Source organism: Lathyrus oleraceus, chromosome 5, assembly GCF_024323335.1.
Source record: "Lathyrus oleraceus cultivar Zhongwan6 chromosome 5, CAAS_Psat_ZW6_1.0, whole genome shotgun sequence".
Classification (NCBI taxonomy): Eukaryota; Viridiplantae; Streptophyta; class Magnoliopsida; order Fabales; family Fabaceae; genus Lathyrus; species Lathyrus oleraceus.
Window position 1 is genome coordinate 6,128,941 of NC_066583.1, and position 25,325 is coordinate 6,154,265.

At 27.6% G+C, this 25,325-nt stretch overlaps 9 non-coding genes across 9 annotated transcripts; all 9 read right to left on the reverse strand.

The window, feature by feature from the left end:
• Positions 1–531: 531 nt before the first annotated feature.
• TRNAS-UGA (transfer RNA serine (anticodon UGA)) lies at positions 532–613 on the reverse strand. The gene has a single exon. It is a non-coding gene; the product is annotated as a tRNA-Ser (tRNA).
• Positions 614–3,243: 2,630 nt separating this feature from the next.
• Positions 3,244–3,325, reverse strand: TRNAS-UGA (transfer RNA serine (anticodon UGA)). Its single transcript has one exon. It is a non-coding gene; the product is annotated as a tRNA-Ser (tRNA).
• Positions 3,326–5,949: 2,624 nt separating this feature from the next.
• Positions 5,950–6,031, reverse strand: TRNAS-UGA (transfer RNA serine (anticodon UGA)). The gene has a single exon. It is a non-coding gene; the product is annotated as a tRNA-Ser (tRNA).
• A 3,152-nt stretch (positions 6,032–9,183) lies between these two features.
• TRNAS-UGA (transfer RNA serine (anticodon UGA)) lies at positions 9,184–9,264 on the reverse strand. Its single transcript has one exon. It is a non-coding gene; the product is annotated as a tRNA-Ser (tRNA).
• Positions 9,265–10,998: 1,734 nt separating this feature from the next.
• TRNAS-UGA (transfer RNA serine (anticodon UGA)) lies at positions 10,999–11,080 on the reverse strand. Its single transcript has one exon. It is a non-coding gene; the product is annotated as a tRNA-Ser (tRNA).
• A 2,630-nt stretch (positions 11,081–13,710) lies between these two features.
• TRNAS-UGA (transfer RNA serine (anticodon UGA)) lies at positions 13,711–13,792 on the reverse strand. The gene has a single exon. It is a non-coding gene; the product is annotated as a tRNA-Ser (tRNA).
• A 1,732-nt stretch (positions 13,793–15,524) lies between these two features.
• Positions 15,525–15,606, reverse strand: TRNAS-UGA (transfer RNA serine (anticodon UGA)). The gene has a single exon. It is a non-coding gene; the product is annotated as a tRNA-Ser (tRNA).
• A 3,503-nt stretch (positions 15,607–19,109) lies between these two features.
• Positions 19,110–19,190, reverse strand: TRNAS-UGA (transfer RNA serine (anticodon UGA)). The gene has a single exon. It is a non-coding gene; the product is annotated as a tRNA-Ser (tRNA).
• A 1,728-nt stretch (positions 19,191–20,918) lies between these two features.
• TRNAS-UGA (transfer RNA serine (anticodon UGA)) lies at positions 20,919–21,000 on the reverse strand. The gene has a single exon. It is a non-coding gene; the product is annotated as a tRNA-Ser (tRNA).
• Positions 21,001–25,325: the final 4,325 nt, after the last annotated feature.

The window sequence follows — 25,325 nt, forward strand, 5'->3', positions numbered from 1 at the left end:
ATGATCCTTCATAAAATTATGTGACCAAAATTTATCCTTAGGACATTTTACGAGACCCCAAAAGGTATTAACCCATAAGTTTATTATACTTCAAAGAAACTATATTAATGTATACTTCCACCGTTTTTTATTAAAAGTTGTTTGGGAAAATATTTTGTACAACAATGTAAGTCATTTTATTATATCAATAAATCATTAATGTTATTTTTCCTATTATACCCTTAAATATTTATTATTCTCTCTCTTTTTAATTATGTCAATTTGTTTTTCCAATACCATTAATGAAAGATAATTTTGTAAAATTCTTCATAATTTCTCTTTTTTATACCATAAATATTATATTTCTTAATGCGTGTGAAAAGTCAAAAACGACTTATAATAAAAAACAGAGGGAGTATATCTTATAACTAAATATGTAACTAATTTTGAAAAATAGTAGATTTAATTCTCAATAAAACTTATTTTAATTAATTTTCATTTTTATTTTTGAGATTATTGTTTTTAGATACTCTTGTTCTATAATAAAAAATTCGTCAACAGCAGGGTTCAAACCTGCGCGGGCGAAGCCCAATAGATTTCAAGTCTATCTCCTTAACCACTCGGACATATTGACTACATGTTTGCCCAAATTCTATAGAGTTTGTTCCTCTAATTTGCAAGTTTAATTAAATTTAAAAATTAATTTTGTTAAAAATCATACTTATTTTTGAAATGGAAAAAAAATGTGTCCTCTCTTTTCTAGCTTTATTTGTTTTAGGTTAATAACTTAATAAGGATCACAATAATACCTTAAATTTACAAGCCAAACCATATTTTTTTTCATTTATTTCATTTTCCTTAATCATTATTAAATACGTCTCATTGGCATCCAAGTAAGTATTGAGTGACATTGACACTTCAGTGAGTGATTTAGTGACGAACAAATTGGTCACTATAAGATATATTTTGGAATTTAAATATTAAATTCAAATTATGCGTCATAAAATATACAGATAGTTTGAAATTTCTCATTATCATATAATATTTATTAAACAAAATGAAATGGCAACTACCATTATGTCCATCTAGAAGTTAAACCCATTAACCACTTCTCCCACCTCCATACACAAAATCATGTTGTTTGAGATTTAAAAGTGGGGTGTTTTATATTATGTATAGGTTAGAAACTCATTTCAGTTCTCTCTCTATCCATAAACAAAAAATGGAACATTTATCTATTATCATATATGAAGATTTCGCCTTCCCTTTTCAAACAAGTCCTCAATAACCAATGATTAGCTTCACAAACTAAATTGGAAACAACATTAAAATGGAAAAATAAACCAATTAAGTTTTCTGGTCTCCCATCGCAGACATCCTTCAAAGCAATATAACCACGGCCATATGTTGCCAGAATACCTCACAAAAAACTTATTTTTCTTTAAATTTGGCTACGTATTGTTTCCCACCGTAAAGGGGTCTGAAATCTGACACTAACAACTTGACATTGGTTTCTCTAGTTCGTGTTATGGAAATATTCAAGCAACAAGAGAAATGACGTGAGCATCGGCGACACAGAAAAACTAATAATAAATTATTTTCTGTGACAAATTTTGATTTGTAGGGATGGTTTTGAGTATCTGAGTTTTATATTTGTAAATTATGGGTTTGGGTTAATGAATTCGATTTTTTTAATCATTTTTTATGGGGGCATACACAAGGGTTTCTATGATAACAAAATAAAATTACATAATTGTCACATAGACACATTATTGGATGTGACCGACTATTTATACCATAAGCAAAAATGTCATACATTTTAAATAATTGAGGAACTTAAATGATCCTTCATAAAATTATGTGACCAAAATTTATCCTTAGGACATTTTACGAGACCCCAAAAGGTATTAACCCATAAGTTTATTATACTTTAAAGAACCTATATTAATGTATACTTCCACCGTTTTTTATTAAAAGTTGTTTTGGGAAAATATTTTGTACAACAATGTAAGTCATTTTATTATATCAATAAATCATTAATGTTATTTTTCCTATTATACCCTTAAATATTTATTATTCTCTCTCTTTTTAATTATGTCAATTTGTTTTTCCAATACCATTAATGAAAGATAATTTTGTAAAATTCTTCATAATTTCTCTTTTTTTACCATCAATATTATATTTCTTAATACGTGTGAAAAGTCAAAAACGACTTATAATAAAAAACAGAGGGAGTATATCTTATAACTAAATATGTAACTAATTTGAAAAATAGTAGATTTAATTCTCAATAACACTTATTTTAATTAATTTTCATTTTTATTTTTGAGATTATTGTTTTTAGATACTCTTGTTCTATAATAAAAATTCGTCAAGGGGTCTGAAATCTGACACTAACAACTTGACATTGGTTTCTCTAGTTCGTGTTATGGAAATATTCAAGCACCAGAGAAATGACGTGAGCATCGGCGACACAGAAAAACTAATAATAAATTATTTTCTGTGACAAATTTTGATTTGTAGGGATGATTTTGAGTATCTGAGTTTTATATTTGTAAATTATGGTTTGGGTTAATGAATTCGATTTTTTTAATCATTTTTTATGGGGGCATACACAAGGGTTTCTATGATAACAAAATAAATTACATAATTGTCACATAGACACATTATTGGATGTGACCGACTATTTATACCATAAGCAAAAATGTCATACATTTTAAATAATTGAGGAACTTAAATGATCCTTCATAAAATTATGTGACCAAAATTTATCCTTAGGACATTTTACGAGACCCCAAAAGGTATTAACCCATAGTTTATTATACTTTAAAGAACCTATATTAATGTATACTTCCACCGTTTTTTATTAAAAGTTGTTTTGGGAAAATATTTTGTACAACAATGTAAGTCATTTTATTATATCAATAAATCATTAATGTTATTTTTCCTATTATACCCTTAATATTTATTGTTCTCTCTCTTTTTAATTATGTCAATTTGTTTTTCCAATACCATTAATGAAAGATAATTTTGTAAAATTCTTCATAATTCTCTTTTTTTATACCATCAATATTATTTTCTTAATACGTGTGAAAAGTCAAAAACGACTTATAATAAAAAACAGAGGGAGTATATCTTATAACTAAATATGTAACTAATTTTGAAAATAGTAGATTTAATTCTCAATAACACTTATTTTAATTAATTTTCATTTTTATTTTTGAGATTATTGTTTTTAGATACTCTTGTTCTATAATAAAAATTCGTCAACAGCAGGGTTCGAACCTGTGCGGGCGAAGCCAAATAGATTTCAAGTCTATCTCCTTAACCACTCGGACATATTGACTACATATTGCCCAAATTCTATAGAGTTTGTTCCTCTAATTTGCAAGTTTAATTAATTTAAAAATTAATTTTGTTAAAAATCATACTTATTTTTGAAATGGGAAAAAAAATGTGTCCTCTCTTTTCTAGCTTTATTTGTTTTAGGTTAATAACTTAATAAGGATCACAATAATACCTTAAATTTACAAGCGAAACCATATTTTTTTTCATTTATTTCATTTTCCTTAATCATTATTAAATACGTCTCATTGGCATCCAAGTAAGTATTGAGTGACATTGACACTTCAGTGAGTGATTTAGTGACGAACAAATTGGTCACTATAAGATATATTTTGGAATTTAAATATTAAATTCAAATTATGCGTCATAAAATATACAGATAGTTTGAAATTTCTCATTATCATATAATATTTATTAAACAAAATGAAATGGCAACTACCATTATGTCCATCTAGAAGTTAAACCCATTAACCACTTCTCCCACCTCCATACACAAAATCATGTTGTTTGAGATTTAAAAGTGGGGTTTTTATATTATGTATAGGTTAGAAACTCATTTCAGTTCTCTCTCTATCCATAAACAAAAATGGAACATTTATCTATTATCATATATGAAGATTTCGCCTTCCCTTTTCAAACAAGTCCTCAATACCAATGATTAGCTTCACAAACTAAATTGGATACAACATTAAAATGAAAAATAAACCATTAAGTTTTCTGGTCTCCCATCGCAGACATCCTTCAAAGCAATATAACCACGGCCATATGTTGCCAGAATACCTCACAAAAACTTATTTTTCTTTAAATTTGGCTACGTATTGTTTCCCACCGTAAGGGGTCTGAAATCTGACACTAACAACTTGACATTGGTTTCTCTAGTTCGTGTTATGGAAATATTCAAGCAACAAGAGAAATGACGTGAGCATCGGCGACACAGAAAAACTAATAATAAATTATTTTCTGTGACAATTTTGATTTGTAGGGATGGTTTTGAGTATCTGAGTTTTATATTTGTAAATTATGGGTTTGGGTTAATGAATTCGATTTTTTTAATCATTTTTTATGGGGGCATACACAAGGGTTTCTATGATAACAAAATAAAATTACATAATTGTCACATAGACACATTATTGGATGTGACCGACTATTTATACCATAAGCAAAAATGTCATACATTTTAAATAATTGAGGAACTTAAATGATCCTTCATAAAATTATGTGACCAAATTTATCCTTAGGACATTTTACGAGACCCCAAAAGGTATTAACCCATAAGTTTATTATACTTTAAGAACCTATATTAATGTATACTTCCACCGTTTTTTTATTAAAAGTTGTTTGGGAAAATATTTTGTACAACAATGTAAGTCATTTTATTATATCAATAAATCATTAATGTTATTTTCCTATTATACCCTTAAATATTTATTATTCTCTCTCTTTTTAATTATGTCAATTTGTTTTTCCAATACCATTAATGAAAGATAATTTTGTAAAATTCTTCATAATTTCTCTTTTTTATACCATCAATATTATATTTCTTAATACGTGTGAAAAGTCAAAAACGACTTATAATAAAAAACAGAGGGAGTATATCTTATAACTAAATATGTAACTAATTTTGAAAATAGTAGATTTAATTCTCAATAACACTTATTTTAATTAATTTTCATTTTTATTTTTGAGATTATTGTTTTTAGATACTCTTGTTCTATAATAAAAAATTCGTCAAGGGGTCTGAAATCTGACACTAACAACTTGACATTGGTTTCTCTAGTTCGTGTTATGGAAATATTCAAGCAACAAGAGAAATGACGTGAGCATCGGCGACACAGAAAAACTAATAATAAATTATTTTCTGTGACAAATTTTGATTTGTAGGATGATTTTGAGTATCTGAGTTTTATATTTGTAAATTATGGGTTTGGGTTAATGAATTCGATTTTTTAATCATTTTTTATGGGGGCATACACAAGGGTTTCTATGATAACAAAATAAAATTACATAATTGTCACATAGACACATTATTGGATGTGACCGACTATTTATACCATAAGCAAAAATGTCATACATTTTAAATAATTGAGGAACTTAAATGATCCTTCATAAAATTATGTGACCAAAATTTATCCTTAGGACATTTTACGAGACCCCAAAAGGTATTAACCCATAAGTTTATTATACTTTAAAGAACCTATATTAATGTATACTTCCACCGTTTTTTATTAAAAGTTGTTTTGGGAAAATATTTTGTACAACAATGTAAGTCATTTTATTATATCAATAAATCATTAATGTTATTTTTCCTATTATACCCTTAAATATTTATTGTTCTCTCTCTTTTTAATTATGTCAATTTGTTTTTCCAATACCATTAATGAAAGATAATTTTGTAAAATTCTTCATAATTTCTCTTTTTTATACCATCAATATTATATTTCTTAATACGTGTGAAAAGTCAAAAACGACTTATAATAAAAACAGAGGAGTATATCTTATAACTAAATATGTAACTAATTTTGAAAAATAGTAGATTTAATTCTCAATAACACTTATTTTAATTAATTTTCATTTTTATTTTTGAGATTATTGTTTTTAGATACTCTTGTTCTATAATAAAAAATTCGTCAACAGCAGGGTTCGAACCTGTGCGGGCAAAGCCCAATAGATTTCAAGTCTATCTCCTTAACCACTCGGACATATTGACTACATATTTGCCCAAATTCTATAGAGTTTGTTCCTCTAATTTGCAAGTTTAATTAAATTTAAAAATTAATTTTGTTAAAAATCATACTTATTTTTGAAATGGAGAAAAAAAATGTGTCCTCTCTTTTCTAGCTTTATTTGTTTTAGGTTAATAACTTAATAAGGATCACAATAATACCTTAAATTTACAAGCGAAACCATTTTTTTTCATTTATTTCATTTTCCTTAATCATTATTAAATACGTCTCATTGGCATCCAAGTAAGTATTGAGTGACATTGACACTTCAGTGAGTGATTTAGTGACGAACAAATTGGTCACTATAAGATATATTTTGGAATTTAAATATTAAATTCAAATTATGCGTCATAAAATATACAGATAGTTTGAAATTTCTCATTATCATATAATATTTATTAAACAAAATGAAATGGCAACTACCATTATGTCCATCTAGAAGTTAAACCCATTAACCACTTCTCCCACCTCCATACACAAAATCATGTTGTTTGAGATTTAAAAGTGGGGTGCTTTATATTATGTATAGGTTAGAAACTCATTTCAGTTCTCTCTCTATCCATAAACAAAAAATGGAACATTTATCTATTATCATATATGAAGATTTCGCCTTCCCTTTTCAAACAAGTCCTCAATAACCAATGATTAGCTTCACAAACTAAATTGGAAACAACATTAAAATGGAAAAATAAACCAATTAAGTATTCTGGTCTCCCATCGCAGACATCCTTCAAAGCAATATAACCACGGCCATATGTTGCCACAATACCTCACAAAAAACTTCTTTTTCTTTAAAATTTGGCTACGTATTGTTTCCCATCGTAAAGGGGTCTGAAATCTGACACTAACAACTTGACATTGGTTTCTCTAATTCGTGTTATGGAAATATTCAAGCAACAAGAGAAATGACTTGAGCATCGGCGACACAGAAAAACTAATAATAAATTATTTTCTGTGACAAATTTTGATTTGTAGGGATGATTTTGAGTATCTGAGTTTTATATTTGTAAATTATGGGTTTGGGTTAATGAATTCGATTTTTTTAATCATTTTTTATGGGGGCATACACAAGGGTTTCTATGATAACAAAATAAAATTACATAATTGTCACATAGACACATTATTGGATGTGACCGACTATTTATACCATAAGCAAAAATGTCATACATTTTAAATAATTGAGGAACTTAAATGATCCTTCATAAAATTATTGTTGGTGTAAGCCCTAGAGGCCAATACCTTTTGGTACTTGTATCGAATAATAAAAGGCATTCTCTTTATTATGGTTGATTAATAAAGTCCCTGGAATAGATAGTCCGTTTAATGTACTAGGTGTGACTTAATCATGAGAACACATTAAACATAAGGACACTAATCCTAAAGTATCCGTAGTCGAGCTTTAGTGTGAAGTGGGATAACATTAAAGCATTAAGACTATTATGTTTGTAGACTGATGATCACATCTCATGGATCATGGATAAAGAGTTATCAAGTCTTAAACATAGGTATGAATATTAGGAGTAATATTTATACCGGATTGACCCGCTATGAGAATACTATATAGAACGTTATGCAAAGTGTCATAAGTTATTCTCATGGTGATAATAGTGTATTCCACTCTTCGACCTGAAACCACTATGGATCCTAGATGTAGAGTCGAGTGCTTTATTGCTGATCCAACGTTATCCGTAACTGGATAACCATAAAGACAGTTGATGGGTACTCCACGAAGCATGCTGAGGGACATGAGTGACCTAGATGGAATTTGCCCATCCTGCATAACAGGATAAATGTCTATGGGCCCAATATTGAACTGGACAAGGATGACACGGTCTATGCCTTGTGTTCAATATAGACATAAGGGCAAAGGGTAATTATACACATAATTATTATCACAGAAGGTTTGTCAGATCACATGACATTTTCGTGTCTTGGGTAGCAGTGATGTGTTGCTAGATACCTCTCACTGTTTATTATGTTAAATACGTGATTTAATATAATTGCCAACGTCACGAAAACTACAGGGTCACACACAAAGGACGGATTAATGAGAGATAGAGTAACTAAGGAATACCGTAAGGTACGGTGCCCTTAAGTGAGTTATGGAACATCGTAAGGTACGGTGTACTTGAGTAGAATACGAAATATGGTAAGATACCATGGGCTTAAGTGATTTTGGGCATATTATAAGATATGGGCCAAATACACTTAAGTGGGCTTTTAGCTTGAAGCCCACACAAGTGGTTCTATAAATATAACCCTTGTGCAGAAGCAAATTTTGCGGTTGCATTCTTTTCGTTTTCTCTCTCTCTCTCTCTCTCTCTTACTCAAAGCCTTCATTCGTACCAGCTAGCACTGAGATTGAAGGAAACCGTTCGTGTGGACTGAGTAGAGACGTTGTCATCGTTCAACGTTCGTGATCGTTTAGTGGATCTGCATCAAAGGGTTTGATCGTCACAAGAGATCTGCATCAAAGGGTTTTGATCGTCAGAAGAGATCTTCACCAAAGGTTTCAACCGTCATAAGAGGTAAATATTCTATCACTGATCATGACCATTCGTAAGGATCTCTAAAGGAGAAATTTTAATTTCCGCTGCGCTTTGGGTCGCAATTCTCCTTCAATTATGTGACCAAAATTTATCCTTAGGACATTTTACGAGACCCCAAAAGGTATTAACCCATAAGTTTATTATACTTCAAAGAAACTATATTAATGTATACTTCCACCGTTTTTTATTAAAAGTTGTTTTGGGAAAATATTTTGTACAACAATGTAAGTCATTTTATTATATCAATAAATCATTAATGTTATTTTTCCTATTATACCCTTAAATATTTATTATTCTCTCTCTTTTTAATTATGTCAATTTGTTTTTCCAATACCATTAATGAAAGATAATTTTGTAAAATTCTTCATAATTTCTCTTTTTTATACCATAAATATTATTTTCTTAATGCGTGTGAAAAGTCAAAAACGACTTATAATAAAAAACAGAGGGAGTATATCTTATAACTAAATATGTAACTAATTTGAAAAATAGTAGATTTAATTCTCAATAAAACTTATTTTAATTAATTTTCATTTTTATTTTTGAGATTATTGTTTTTAGATACTCTTGTTCTATAATAAAAAATTCGTCAACAGCAGGGTTCAACCTGCGCGGGCGAAGCCCAATAGATTTCAAGTCTATCTCCTTAACCACTCGGACATATTGACTACATATTTGCCCAAATTCTATAGAGTTTGTTCCTCTAATTTGCAAGTTAATTAAATTTAAAATTAATTTTGTTAAAAAATCATACTTATTTTTGAAATGGAGAAAAAAATGTGTCCTCTCTTTTCTAGCTTTATTTGTTTTAGGTTAATAACTTAATAAGGATCACAATAATACCTTAAATTTAAAGCTAAACCATATTTTTTTCATTTTTTTCATTTTCCTTAATCATTATTAAATACGTCTCATTGGCATCCAAGTAAGTATTGAGTGACATTGACACTTCAGTAAGTGATTTAGTGACGAACAAATTGGTCACTATAAGATATATTTTGGAATTTAAATATTAAATTCAAATTATGCGTCATAAAATATACAGATAGTTTGAAATTTCTCATTATCATATAATATTTATTAAACAAAATGAAATGGCAACTACCATTATGTCCATCTAGAAGTTAAACCCATTAACCACTTCTCCCACCTCCATACACAAAATCATGTTGTTTGAGATTTAAATGTGGGGTGCTTTATATTATGTATAGGTTAGAAACTCATTTCAGTTCTCTCTCTATCCATAAACAAAAAATGGAACATTTATCTATTATCATATATGAAGATTTCTCCTTCCCTTTTCAAACAAGTCCTCAATAACCAATGATTAGCTTCACAAACTAAATTGGAAACAACATTAAAATGGAAAAATAAACCAATTAAGTATTCTGGTCTCCCATCGCAGACATCCTTCAAAGCAATATAACCACGGCCATATGTTGCCCCAATACCTCACAAAAAACTTATTTTTCTTTAAATTTGGCTACGTATTGTTTCCCATCGTAAAGGGGTCTGAAATCTGACACTAACAACTTGACATTGGTTTCTCTAGTTCGTGTTATGGAAATATTCAAGCAACAAGAGAAATGACGTGAGCATCGGCGACACAGAAAAACTAATAATAATTATTTTCTGTGACAAATTTTGATTTGTAGGGATGGTTTTGAGTATCTGAGTTTTATATTTGTAAATTATGGGTTTGGGTTAATGAATTCGATTTTTTTAATCATTTTTATGGGGGCATACACAAGGGTTTCTATGATAACAAAATAAAATTACATAATTGTCACATAGACACATTATTGGATGTGACCGACTATTTATACCATAAGCAAAAATGTCATACATTTTAAATAATTGAGGAACTTAAATGATCCTTCATAAAATTATGTGACCAAAATTTATCCTTAGGACATTTTACGAGACCCCAAAAGGTATTAACCCATAAGTTTATTATACTTCAAAGAAACTATATTAATGTATACTTCCACCGTTTTTTATTAAAAGTTGTTTTGGGAAAATATTTTGTACAACAATGTAAGTCATTTTATTATATCAATAAATCATTAATGTTATTTTTCCTATTATACCCTTAAATATTTATTATTCTCTCTCTTTTTAATTATGTCAATTTGTTTTTCCAATACCATTAATGAAAGATAATTTTGTAAAATTCTTCATAATTTCTCTTTTTTATACCATAAATTTATATTTCTTAATACGTGTGAAAAGTCAAAACGACTTATAATAAAAATAGAGGGAGTATATCTTATAACTAAATATGTAACTAATTTTGAAAATAGTAGATTTAATTAATTCTCAATAAAACTTATTTTAATTAATTTTCATTTTTATTTTTGAGATTATTGTTTTTAGATACTCTTGTTCTATAATAAAAAATTCGTCAACAGCAGGGTTCGAACCTGCGCGGGCGAAGCCCAATAGATTTCAAGTCTATCTCCTTAACCACTCGGACATATTGACTACATGTTTGCCCAAATTCTATAGAGTTTGTTCCTCTAATTTGCAAGTTTAATTAAATTTAAAAATAATTTTGTTAAAAAATCATACTTATTTTGAAATGGAGAAAAAAATGTGTCCTCTCTTTTCTAGCTTTATTTGTTTTAGGTTAATAACTTAATAAGGATCACAATAATACCTTAAATTTACAAGCCAAACCATATTTTTTTTCATTTTTTTCATTTTCCTTAATCATTATTAAATACGTCTCATTGGCATCCAAGTAAGTATTGAGTGACATTGACACTTCAGTGAGTGATTTAGTGACGAACAAATTGGTCACTATAAGATATATTTGGAATTTAAATATTAAATTCAAATTATGCGTCATAAAATATACAGATAGTTTGAAATTTCTCATTATCATATAATATTTATTAAACAAATGAAATGGCAACTACCATTATGTCCATCTAGAAGTTAAACCCATTAACCACTTCTCCCACCTCCATACACAAAATCATGTTGTTTGAGATTTAAAAGTGGGGTGCTTTATATTATGTATAGGTTAGAAACTCATTTCAGTTCTCTCTCTATCCATAAACAAAAATGGAACATTTATCTATTATCATATATGAAGATTTCGCCTTCCCTTTTCAAACAAGTCCTCAATAACCAATGATTAGCTTCACAAACTAAATTGGAAACAACATTAAAATGGAAAAATAAACCAATTAAGTATTCTGGTCTCCCATCGCAGACATCCTTCAAAGCAATATAACCACGGCCATATGTTGCCAGAATACCTCACAAAAAACTTATTTTTCTTTAAATTTGGCTACGTATTGTTTCCCATCGTAAAGGGGTCTGAAATCTGACACTAACAACTTGACATTGGTTTCTCTAGTTCGTGTTATGGAAATATTCAAGCAACAAGAGAAATGACGTGAGCATCGGCGACACAGAAAAACTAATAATAATTTTCTGTGACAATTTTGATTTGTAGGGATGATTTTGAGTATCTGAGTTTTATATTTGTAAATTATGGGTTTGGGTTAATGAATTCGATTTTTTTAATCATTTTTTATGGGGCATACACAAGGGTTTCTATGATAACAAAATAAAATTACATAATTGTCACATAGACACATTATTGGATGTGACCGACTATTTATACCATAAGCAAAAATGTCATACATTTTAAATAATTGAGGAACTTAAATGATCCTTCATAAAATTATGTGACCAAAACTTATCCTTAGGACATTTTACGAGACCCCAAAAGGTATTAACCCATAAGTTTATTATACTTTAAAGAACCTATATTAATGTATACTTCCACCGTTTTTTATTAAAAGTTGTTTTGGGAAAATATTTTGTACAACAATGTAAGTCATTTTATTATATCATAAATCATTAATGTTATTTTTCCTATTATACCCTTAATATTTATTATTCTCTCTCTTTTTAATTATGTCAATTTGTTTTTTCCAATACCATTAATGAAAGATAATTTTGTAAAATTCTTCATAATTTCTCTTTTTTATACCATCAATATTATATTTCTTAATACGTGTGAAAAGTCAAAAACGACTTATAATAAAAAACAGAGGGAGTATATCTTATAACTAAATATGTAACTAATTTTGAAAAATAGTAGATTTAATTCTCAATAACACTTATTTTAATTAATTTTCATTTTTATTTTTGAGATTATTGTTTTTAGATACTCTTGTTCTATAATAAAAAATTCGTCAAGGGGTCTGAAATCTGACACTAACAACTTGACATTGGTTTCTCTAGTTCGTGTTATGGAAATATTCAAGCAACAAGAGAAATGACGTGAGCATCGGCGACACAGAAAAACTAATAATAAATTATTTTCTGTGACAAATTTTGATTTGTAGGGATGATTTTGAGTATCTGAGTTTTATATTTGTAAATTATGGGTTTGGGTTAATGAATTCGATTTTTTTAATCATTTTTTATGGGGGCATACACAAGGGTTTCTATGATAACAAAATAAAATTACATACTTGTCACATAGACACATTATTGGATGTGACCGACTATTTATACCATAAGCAAAAATGTCATACATTTTAAATAATTGAGGAACTTAAATGATCCTTCATAAAATTATGTGACCAAAATTTATCCTTAGGACATTTTACGAGACCCCAAAAGGTATTAACCCATAAGTTTATTATACTTTAAAGAACCTATATTAATGTATACTTCCACTGTTTTTTATTAAAAGTTGTTTTGGGAAAATATTTTGTACAACAATGTAAGTCATTTTATTATATCAATAAATCATTAATGTTATTTTTCCTATTATACCCTTAATATTTATTATTCTCTCTCTTTTTAATTATGTCAATTTGTTTTTCCAATACCATTAATGAAAGATATTTTGTAAAATTCTTCATAATTTCTCTTTTTTTATACCATCAATATTATATTTCTTAATACGTGTGAAAAGTCAAAAACGACTTATAATAAAAAACAGAGGGAGTATATCTTATAACTAAATATGTAACTAATTTTGAAAAATAGTAGATTTAATTCTCAATAACACTTATTTTAATTAATTTTCATTTTTTATTTTGAGATTATTGTTTTTAGATACTCTTGTTCTATAATAAAAAATTCGTCAACAGCAGGGTTCGAACCTGCGCGGGCGAAGCCCAATAGATTTCAAGTCTATCTCCTTAACCACTCGGACATATTGACTACATATTTGCCCAAATTCTATAGAGTTTGTTCCTCTAATTTGCAAGTTTAATTAAATTTAAAAATTAATTTTGTTAAAAAATCATACTTATTTTTGAAATGGAGAAAAAAAATGTGTCCTCTCTTTTCTAGCTTTATTTGTTTTAGGTTAATAACTTAATAAGGATCACAATAATACCTTAAATTTACATGCTAAACCATATTTTTTTTCATTTATTTCATTTTCCTTAATCATTATAAATACGTCTCATTGGCATCCAAGTAAGTATTGAGTGACATTGACACTTCAGTGAGTGATTTAGTGACGAACAAATTGGTCACTATAAGATATTTTGGAATTTAAATATTAAATTCAAATTATGCGTCATAAAATATACAGATAGTTTGAAATTTCTCATTATCATATAATATTTATTAACAAAATGAAATGGCAACTACCATTATGTCCATCTAGAAGTTAACCCATTAACCACTTCTCCCACCTCCATACACAAAATCATGTTGTTTGAGATTTAAAAGTGGGGTGCTTTATATTATGTATAGGTTAGAAACTCATTTCAGTTCTCTCTCTATCCATAAACAAAAAATGGAACATTTATCTATTATCATATATGAAGATTTCGCCTTCCCTTTTCAAACAAGTCCTCAATACCAATGATTAGCTTCACAAACTAAATTGGAAACAACATTAAAATGGAAAAATAAACCAATTAAGTATTCTGGTCTCCCATCGCAGACATCCTTCAAAGCAATATAACCACGGCCATATGTTGCCACAATACCTCACAAAAAACTTCTTTTTCTTTAAATTTGGCTACGTATTGTTTCCCATCGTAAAGGGGTCTGAAATCTGACACTAACAACTTGACATTGGTTTCTCTAATTCGTGTTATGGAAATATTCAAGCAACAAGAGAAATGACGTGAGCATCGGCGACACAGAAAAACTAATAATAAATTATTTTCTGTGACAAATTTTGATTTGTAGGGATGATTTTGAGTATCTGAGTTTTATATTTGTAAATTATGGGTTTGGGTTAATGAATTCGATTTTTTTAATCATTTTTTATGGGGCATACACAAGGGTTTCTATGATAACAAATAAAATTACATAATTGTCACATAGACACATTATTGGATGTGACCGACTATTTATACCATAAGCAAAAATGTCATACATTTTAAATAATTGAGGAACTTAAATGATCCTTCATAAAATTATGTGACCAAAATTTATCCTTAGGACATTTTACGAGACCCCAAAAGGTATTAACCCATAAGTTTATTATACTTTAAAGAACCTATATTAATGTATACTTCCACCGTTTTTTATTAAAAGTTGTTTTGGGAAAATATTTGTACAACAATGTAAGTCATTTATTATTATATCAATAAATCATTAATGTTATTTTTCCTATTATACCCTTAAATATTTATTATTCTCTCTCTTTTTAATTATGTCAATTTGTTTTTCCAATACCATTAATGAAAGATAATTTTGTAAAATTCTTCATAATTTCTCTTTTTTATACCATCAATATTATATTTCTTAATACGTGTGAAAAGTCAAAAACGACTTATAAAAAAACAGAGGGAGTATATCTTATAACTAAATATGTAACTAATTTTGAAAAATAGTAGATTTAATTCTCAATAACACTTATTTTAATTAATTTTCATTTTTATTTTTGAGATTATTGTTTTTAGATACTCTTGTTCTATAATAAAAAATTCGTCAACAGCAGGGTTCGAACCTGCGCGGGCGAAGCCCAATAGATTTCAAGTCTATCTCCTTAACCACTCGGACATATTGACTACATATTTGCCCAAATTCTATAGAGTTTGTTCCTCTAATTTGCAAGTTTAATTAAATTTAAAATTAATTTGTTAAAAATCATACTTATTTTGAAATGGAGAAAAAAAATGTGTCCTCTCTTTTCTAGCTTTATTTGTTTTAGGTTAATAACTTAATAAGGATCACAATAATACCTTAAATTTACAAGCTAAACCATATTTTTTTTCATTTATTTCATTTTCCTTAATCATTATTAAATACGTCTCATTGGCATCCAAGTAAGTATTGAGTGACATTGACACTTCAGTGAGTGATTTAGTGACGAACAAATTGGTCACTATAAGATATATTTTGGAATTAAATATTAAATTCAATTATGCGTCATAAAATATACAGATATTTTGAAATTTCTCATTATCATATAATATTTATTAAACAAAATGAAATGGCAACTACCATTATGTCCATCTAGAAGTTAAAACCCATTAACCACTTCTCCCACCTCCATACACAAAATCATGTTGTTTGAGATTTAAAAGTGGGGTGCTTTATATTATGTATAGGTTAGAAACTCATTTCAGTTCTCTCTCTATCCATAAACAAAAAATGGAACATTTATCTATTATCATATATGAAGATTTCGCCTTCCCTTTTCAAACAAGTCCTCAATAACCAATGATTAGCTTCACAAACTAAATTGGAAACAACATTAAAATGGAAAAATAACCAATTAAGTATTCTGGTCTCCCATCGCAGACATCCTTCAAAGCAATATAACCACGGCCATATGTTGCCACAATACCTCACAAAAACTTCTTTTTCTTTAAATTTGGCTACGTATTGTTTCCCATCATAAAGGGTCTGAAATCTGACACTAACAACTTGACATTGGTTTCTCTAATTCGTGTTATGGAATATTCAAGCAACAAGAGAAATGACGTGAGCATCGGCGACACAGAAAAACTAATAATAAATTATTTTCTGTGACAAATTTTGATTTGTAGGGATGATTTTGAGTATCTGAGTTTTATATTTGTAAATTATGGGTTTGGGTTAATGAATTCGATTTTTTTAATCATTTTTTTGGGGCAATACACAAGGGTTTCTATGATAACAAAATAAAATTACATAATTGTCACATAGACACATTATTGGATGTGACCGACTATTTATACCATAAGCAAAAATGTCATACATTTTAAATAATTGAGGAACTTAAATGATCCTTCATAAAATTATGTGACCAAAACTTATCCTTAGGACATTTTACGAGACCCCAAAAGGTATTAACCATAAGTTTATTATACTTTAAAGAACCTATATTAATGTATACTTCCACCGTTTTTTATTAAAAGTTGTTTGGGAAAATATTTTGTACAACAATGTAAGTCATTTTATTATATCAATAAATCATTAATGTTATTTTTCCTATTATACCCTTAAATATTTATTATTCTCTCTCTTTTTAATTATGTCAATTTGTTTTTCCAATACCATTAATGAAAGATAATTTTGTAAAATTCTTCATAATTTCTCTTTTTTATACCATCAATATTATATTTCTTAATACGTGTGAAAAGTCAAAAACGACTTATAATAAAAACAGAGGGAGTATATCTTATAACTAATATGTAACTAATTTTGAAAAATAGTAGATTTAATTCTCAATAACACTTATTTTAATTAATTTTCATTTTTTTTTGAGATTGTTTTTTAGATACTCTTGTTCTATAATAAAAAATTCGTCAAGGGGTCTGAAATCTGACACTAACAACTTGACATTGGTTTCTCTAGTTCGTGTTATGGAATATTCAAGCAACAAGAGAAATGACGTGAGCATCGGCGACACAGAAAACTAATAATAATTATTTCTCTGTGACAAATTTTGATTTGTAGGGATGATTTTGAGTATCTGAGTTTTATATTTGTAAATTATGGGTTTGGGTTAATGAATTCGATTTTTTTAATCATTTTTTATGGGGGCATACACAAGGGTTTCTATGATAACAAATAAAATTACATAATTGTCACATAGACACATTATTGGATGTGACCGACTATTTATACCATAAGCAAAAATGTCATACATTTTAAATAATTGAGGAACTTAAATGATCCTTCATAAAATTATGTGACCAAATTTATCCTTAGGACATTTTACGAGACCCCAAAAGGTATAACCCATAAGTTTATTATACTTTAAAGAACCTATTAATGTATACTTCCACTGTTTTTTATTAAAAGTTGTTTTGGGAAAATATTTTGTACAACAATGTAAGTCATTTTATTATATCAATAAATCATTAATGTTATTTTTCCTATTATACCCTTAAATATTTATTATTCTCTCTCTCTTTTAATTATGTCAATTTGTTTTTCCAATACCATTATGAAAGATAATTTTGTAAAATTCTTCATAATTTCTCTTTTTATACCATCAATATTATATTTCTTAATACGTGTGAAAAGTCAAAAACGACTTATAATAAAAACAGAGGGAGTATATCTTATAACTAAATATGTAACTAATTTTGAAAAATAGTAGATTTAATTCTCAATAACACTTATTTTAATTAATTTTCATTTTTTTTTTGAGATATTGTTTTTAGATACTCTTGTTCTATATAAAAAATTCGTCAAGGGGTCTGAAATCTGACACTAACAACTTGACATTGGTTTCTCTAGTTCGTGTTATGGAATATTCAAGCAACAAGAGAAATGACGTGAGCATCGGCGACACAGAAAAACTAATAATAAATTATTTTCTGTGACAAATTTTGATTTGTAGGGATGATTTTGAGTATCTGAGTTTTATATTTGTAAATTATGGGTTTGGGTTAATGAATTCGACTTTTTTAATCATTTTTTATGGGGCATACACAGGGTTTCTATGATAACAAAATAAAATACATAATTGTCACATAGACACATTATTGATGTGACCGACTATTTATACCATAAGCAAAATGTCATACATTTAAATAATTGAGGAACTTAAATGATCCTTCATAAAATTATGTGACCAAAATTTATCCTTAGGACATTTTACGAGACCCCAAAAGGTATTAACCCATAAGTTTATTATACTTTAAAGAACCTATATTAATGTATACTTCCACCGTTTTTTATTAAAAGTTGTTTTGGGAAAATATTTGTACAACAATGTAAGTCATTTTATTATATCAATAAATCATTAATGTTATTTTTCCTATTATACCCTTAAATATTTATTATTCTCTCTCTTTTTAATTATGTCAATTTGTTTTTCCAATACCATTAATGAAAGATAATTTTGTAAAATTCTTCATAATTTCTCTTTTTTATACCATCAATATTATATTCTTAATACGTGTGAAAAGTCAAAACGACTTATAATAAAAACAGAGGGAGTATATCTTATAACTAAATATGTAACTAATTTTGAAAAATAGTAGATTTAATTCTCAATAACACTTATTTTAATTAATTTCATTTTATTTTTGAGATTATTGTTTTTAGATACTCTTGTTCTATAATAAAAATTCGTCAACAGCAGGTTCGAACCTGCGCGGGCGAAGCCCAATAGATTTCAAGTCTATCTCCTTAACCACTCGGACATATTGACTACATATTTGCCCAATTCTATAGAGTTTGTTCCTCTAATTTGCAAGTTTAATTAAATTTAAAATTAATTTTGTTAAAAAATCATACTTATTTTTGAAATGGAGAAAAAAAATGTGTCCTCTCTTTTCTAGCTTTATTTGTTTTAGGTTAATAACTTAATAAGGATCACAATAATACCTTAAATTTACAAGCTAAACCATATTTTTTTCATTTATTTCATTTTCCTTAATCATTATTAAATACGTCTCATTGGCATCCAAGTAAGTATTGAGTGACATTGACACTTCAGTGAGTGATTTAGTGACGAACAAATGGTCACTATAAGATATATTTTGGAATTTAAATATTAAATTCAAATTATGCGTCATAAATATACAGATAGTTTGAAATTTCTCATTATCATATATTTATTAAACAAAATGAAATGGCAACTACCATTATGTCCATCTAGAAGTTAAACCCATTAACCACTTCTCCCACCTCCATACACAAAATCATGTTGTTTGAGATTTAAAAGTGGGTGCTTTATATTATGTATAGGTTAGAAACTCATTTCAGTTCTCTCTCTATCCATAAACAAAAAATGGAACATTTATCTATTATCATATATGAAGATTTCGCCTTCCCTTTTCAAACAAGTCCTCAATAACCAATGATTAGCTTCACAAACTAAATTGGAAACAACATTAAAATGGAAAAATAAACCAATTAAGTATTCTGGTCTCCCATCGCAGACATCCTTCAAAGCAATATAACCACGGCCATATGTTGCCACAATACCTCACAAAAAACTTCTTTTTCTTTAAATTTGGCTACGTATTGTTTCCCATCATAAAGGGGTCTGAAATCTGACACTAACAACTTGACATTGGTTTCTCTAATTCGTGTTATGGAAATATTCAAGCAACAAGAGAAATGACGTGAGCATCGGCGACACAGAAAAACTAATAATAAATTATTTTCTGTGACAAATTTTGATTTGTAGGGATGATTTTGAGTATCTGAGTTTTATATTTGTAAATTATGGGTTTGGGTTAATGAATTCGATTTTTTTAATCATTTTTTATGGGGGCATACACAAGGGTTTCTATGATAACAAAATAAAATTACATAATTGTCACATAGACACATTATTGGATGTGACCGACTATTTATACCATAAGCAAAAATGTCATACATTTTAAATAATTGAGGAACTTAAATGATCCTTCATAAAATTATGTGACCAAAACTTATCCTTAGGACATTTTACGAGACCCCAAAAGGTATTAACCCATAAGTTTATTATACTTTAAAGAACCTATATTAATGTATACTTCCACCGTTTTTTATTAAAAGTTGTTTGGGAAAATATTTTGTACAACAATGTAAGTCATTTTATTATATCAATAAATCATTAATGTTATTTTCCTATTATACCCTTAATATTTATTATTCTCTCTCTTTTTAATTATGTCAATTTGTTTTTCCAATACCATTAATGAAAGATAATTTTGTAAAATTCTTCATAATTTCTCTTTTTTATACCATCAATATTATATTTCTTAATACGTGTGAAAAGTCAAAAACGACTTATAATAAAAAACAGAGGGAGTATATCTTATAACTAATATGTAACTAATTTTGAAAAATAGTAGATTTAATTCTCAATAACACTTATTTTAATTAATTTTCATTTTTATTTTTGAGATTATTGTTTTTAGATACTCTTGTTCTATAATAAAAAATTCGTCAACAGCAGGGTTCGAACCTGCGCGGGCGAAGCCCAATAGATTTCAAGTCTATCTCCTTAACCACTCGGACATATTGACTACATATTTGCCCAAATTCTATAGAGTTTGTTCCTCTAATTTGCAAGTTTAATTAAATTTAAAAATTAATTTTGTTAAAAAATCATACTTATTTTTGAAATGGAGAAAAAAAATGTGTCCTCTCTTTTCTAGCTTTATTTGTTTTAGGTTAATAACTTAATAAGGATCACAATAATACCTTAAATTTACAAGCTAAACCATATTTTTTTTCATTTATTTCATTTTCCTTAATCATTATTAATACGTCTCATTGGCATCCAAGTAAGTATTGAGTGACATTGACACTTCAGTGAGTGATTTAGTGACGAACAAATTGGTCACTATAAGATATATTTTGGAATTTAAATATTAAATTCAAATTATGCGTCATAAATATACAGATAGTTTGAAATTTCTCATTATCATATAATATTTATTAAACAAAATGAAATGGCAACTACCATTATGTCCATCTAGAAGTTAAACCCATTAACCACTTCTCCCACCTCCATACACAAAATCATGTTGTTTGAGATTTAAAAGTGGGGTGCTTTATATTATGTATAGGTTAGAAACTCATTTCAGTTCTCTCTCTATCCATAAACAAAAAATGGAACATTTATCTATTATCATATATGAAGATTTCGCCTTCCCTTTTCAAACAAGTCCTCAATAACCAATGATTAGCTTCACAAACTAAATTGGAAACAACATTAAAATGGAAAAATAAACCAATTAAGTATTCTGGTCTCCCATCGCAGACATCCTTCAAAGCAATATAACCACGGCCATATGTTGCCACAATACCTCACAAAAAACTTCTTTTTCTTTAAATTTGGCTACGTATTGTTTCCCATCATAAAGGGGTCTGAAATCTGACACTAACAACTTGACATTGGTTTCTCTAATTCGTGTTATGGAAATATTCAAGCAACAAGAGAAATGACGTGAGCATCGGCGACACAGAAAAACTAATAATAAATTATTTTCTGTGACAAATTTTGATTTGTAGGGATGATTTGAGTATCTGAGTTTTATATTTGTAAATTATGGGTTTGGGTTAATGAATTCGATTTTTTTAATCATTTTTTATGGGGGCATACACAGGGTTTCTATGATAACAAAATAAAATTACATAATTGTCACATAGACACATTATTGGATGTGACCGACTATTTATACCATAAGCAAAAATGTCATACATTTTAAATAATTGAGGAACTTAAATGATCCTTCATAAAATTATGTGACCAAAACTTATCCTTAGGACATTTTACGAGACCCCAAAAGGTATTAACCCATAAGTTTATTATACTTTAAAGAACCTATATTAATGTATACTTCCACCGTTTTTTATTAAAAGTTGTTTTGGGAAAATATTTTGTACAACAATGTAAGTCATTTTATTATATCAATAAATCATTAATGTTATTTTTCCTATTATACCCTTAAATATTATTATTCTCTCTCTTTTTAATTATGTCAATTTGTTTTTCCAATACCATTAATGAAAGATATTTTGTAAAATTCTTCATAATTTCTCTTTTTTATACCATCAATATTATATTTCTTATACGTGTGAAAAGTCAAAAACGACTTATAATAAAAACAGAGGGAGTATATCTTATAACTAAATATGTAACTAATTTGAAAAATAGTAGATTTAATTCTCAATAACACTTATTTAATTAATTTTCATTTTTATTTTTGAGATTATTGTTTTTAGATACTCTTGTTCTATAATAAAAATTCGTCAAGGGGTCTGAAATCTGACACTAACAACTTGACATTGGTTTCTCTAGTTCGTGTTATGGAAATATTCAAGCAACAAGAGAAATGACGTGAGCATCGGCGACACAGAAAAACTAATAATAATTATTTTCTGTGACAAATTTTGATTTGTAGGGATGATTTTGAGTATCTGAGTTTTATATTTGTAAATTATGGGTTTGGGTTAATGAATTCGATTTTTTTAATCATTTTTTATGGGGGCATACACAAGGGTTTCTATGATAACAAAATAAAATTACATAATTGTCACATAGACACATTATTGGATGTGACCGACTATTTATACCATAAGCAAAAATGTCATACATTTTAATAATTGAGGAACTTAAATGATCCTTCATAAAATTATGTGACCAAAATTTATCCTTAGGACATTTTACGAGACCCCAAAGGTATTAACCCATAAGTTTATTATACTTTAAAGAACCTATATTAATGTATACTTCCACTGTTTTTTATTAAAAGTTGTTTTGGGAAAATATTTGTACAACAATGTAAGTCATTTTATTATATCAATAAATCATTAATGTTATTTTTCCTATTATACCCTTAAATATTTATTATTCTCTCTCTTTTTAATTATGTCAATTTGTTTTTCCAATACCATTAATGAAAGATAATTTTGTAAAATTCTTCATAATTTCTCTTTTTTATACCATCAATATTATATTTCTTAATACGTGTGAAAAGTCAAAAACGACTTATAATAAAAAACAGAGGGAGTATATCTTATAACTAAATATGTAACTAATTTTGAAAATAGTAGATTTAATTCTCAATAACACTTATTTAATTAATTTTCATTTTTATTTTTGAGATTATTGTTTTTAGATACTCTTGTTCTATAATAAAAAATTCGTCAAGGGGTCTGAAATCTGACACTAACAACTTGACATTGGTTTCTCTAGTTCGTGTTATGGAAATATTCAAGCAACAAGAGAAATGACGTGAGCATCGGCGACACAGAAAAACTAATAATAAATTATTTTCTGTGACAAATTTTGATTTGTAGGGATGATTTTGAGTATCTGAGTTTTATATTTGTAAATTATGGGTTTGGGTTAATGAATTCGACTTTTTAATCATTTTTTATGGGGGCATACACAAGGGTTTCTATGATAACAAAATAAAATTACATAATTGTCACATAGACACATTATTGGATGTGACCGACTATTTATACCATAAGCAAAAATGTCATACATTTTAAATAATTGAGGAACTTAAATGATCCTTCATAAAATTATGTGACCAAAATTTATCCTTAGGACATTTTACGAGACCCCAAAAGGTATTAACCCATAAGTTTATTATACTTTAAAGAACCTATATTAATGTATACTTCCACCGTTTTTTATTAAAAGTTGTTTTGGGAAAATATTTTGTACAACAATGTAAGTCATTTTATTATATCAATAAATCATTAATGTTATTTTCCTATTATACCCTTAAATATTTATTATTCTCTCTCTTTTTAATTATGTCAATTTGTTTTTCCAATACCATTAATGAAAGATAATTTTGTAAAATTCTTCATAATTTCTCTTTTTTATACCATCAATATTATATTTCTTAATACGTGTGAAAAGTCAAAAACGACTTATAAAAAAACAGAGGGAGTATATCTTATAACTAAATATGTAACTAATTTTGAAAAATAGTAGATTTAATTCTCAATAACACTTATTTTAATTAATTTTCATTTTTATTTTTGAGATTATTGTTTTTAGATACTCTTGTTCTATAATAAAAAATTCGTCAAGGGGTCTGAAATCTGACACTAACAACTTGACATTGGTTTCTCTAGTTCGTGTTATGGAAATATTCAAGCAACAAGAGAAATGACGTGAGCATCGGCGACACAGAAAAACTAATAATAAATTATTTTCTGTGACAAATTTTGATTTGTAGGGATGATTTTGAGTATCTGAGTTTTATATTTGTAAATTATGGGTTTGGGTTAATGAATTCGATTTTTTAATCATTTTTTATGGGGGCATACACAAGGGTTTCTATGATAACAAAATAAAATACATAATTGTCACATAGACACATTATTGGATGTGACCGACTATTTATACCATAAGCAAAAATGTCATACATTTTAATAATTGAGGAACTTAAATGATCCTTCATAAAATTATGTGACCAAAATTATCCTTAGGACATTTTACGAGACCCCAAAAGGTATTAACCCATAAGTTTATTATACTTTAAAGAACCTATATTAATGTATACTTCCACTGTTTTTTATTAAAAGTTGTTTTGGGAAAATATTTTGTACAACAATGTAAGTCATTTTATTATATCAATAAATCATTAATGTTATTTTTCCTATTATACCCTTAAATATTTATTATTCTCTCTCTTTTTAATTATGTCAATTTGTTTTTCCAATACCATTAATGAAAGATAATTTGTAAAATTCTTCATATTTCTCTTTTTTATACCATCAATATTATATTTCTTAATACGTGTGAAAAGTCAAAAACGACTTATAATAAAAAACAGAGGGAGTATATCTTATAACTAAATATGTAACTAATTTTGAAAAA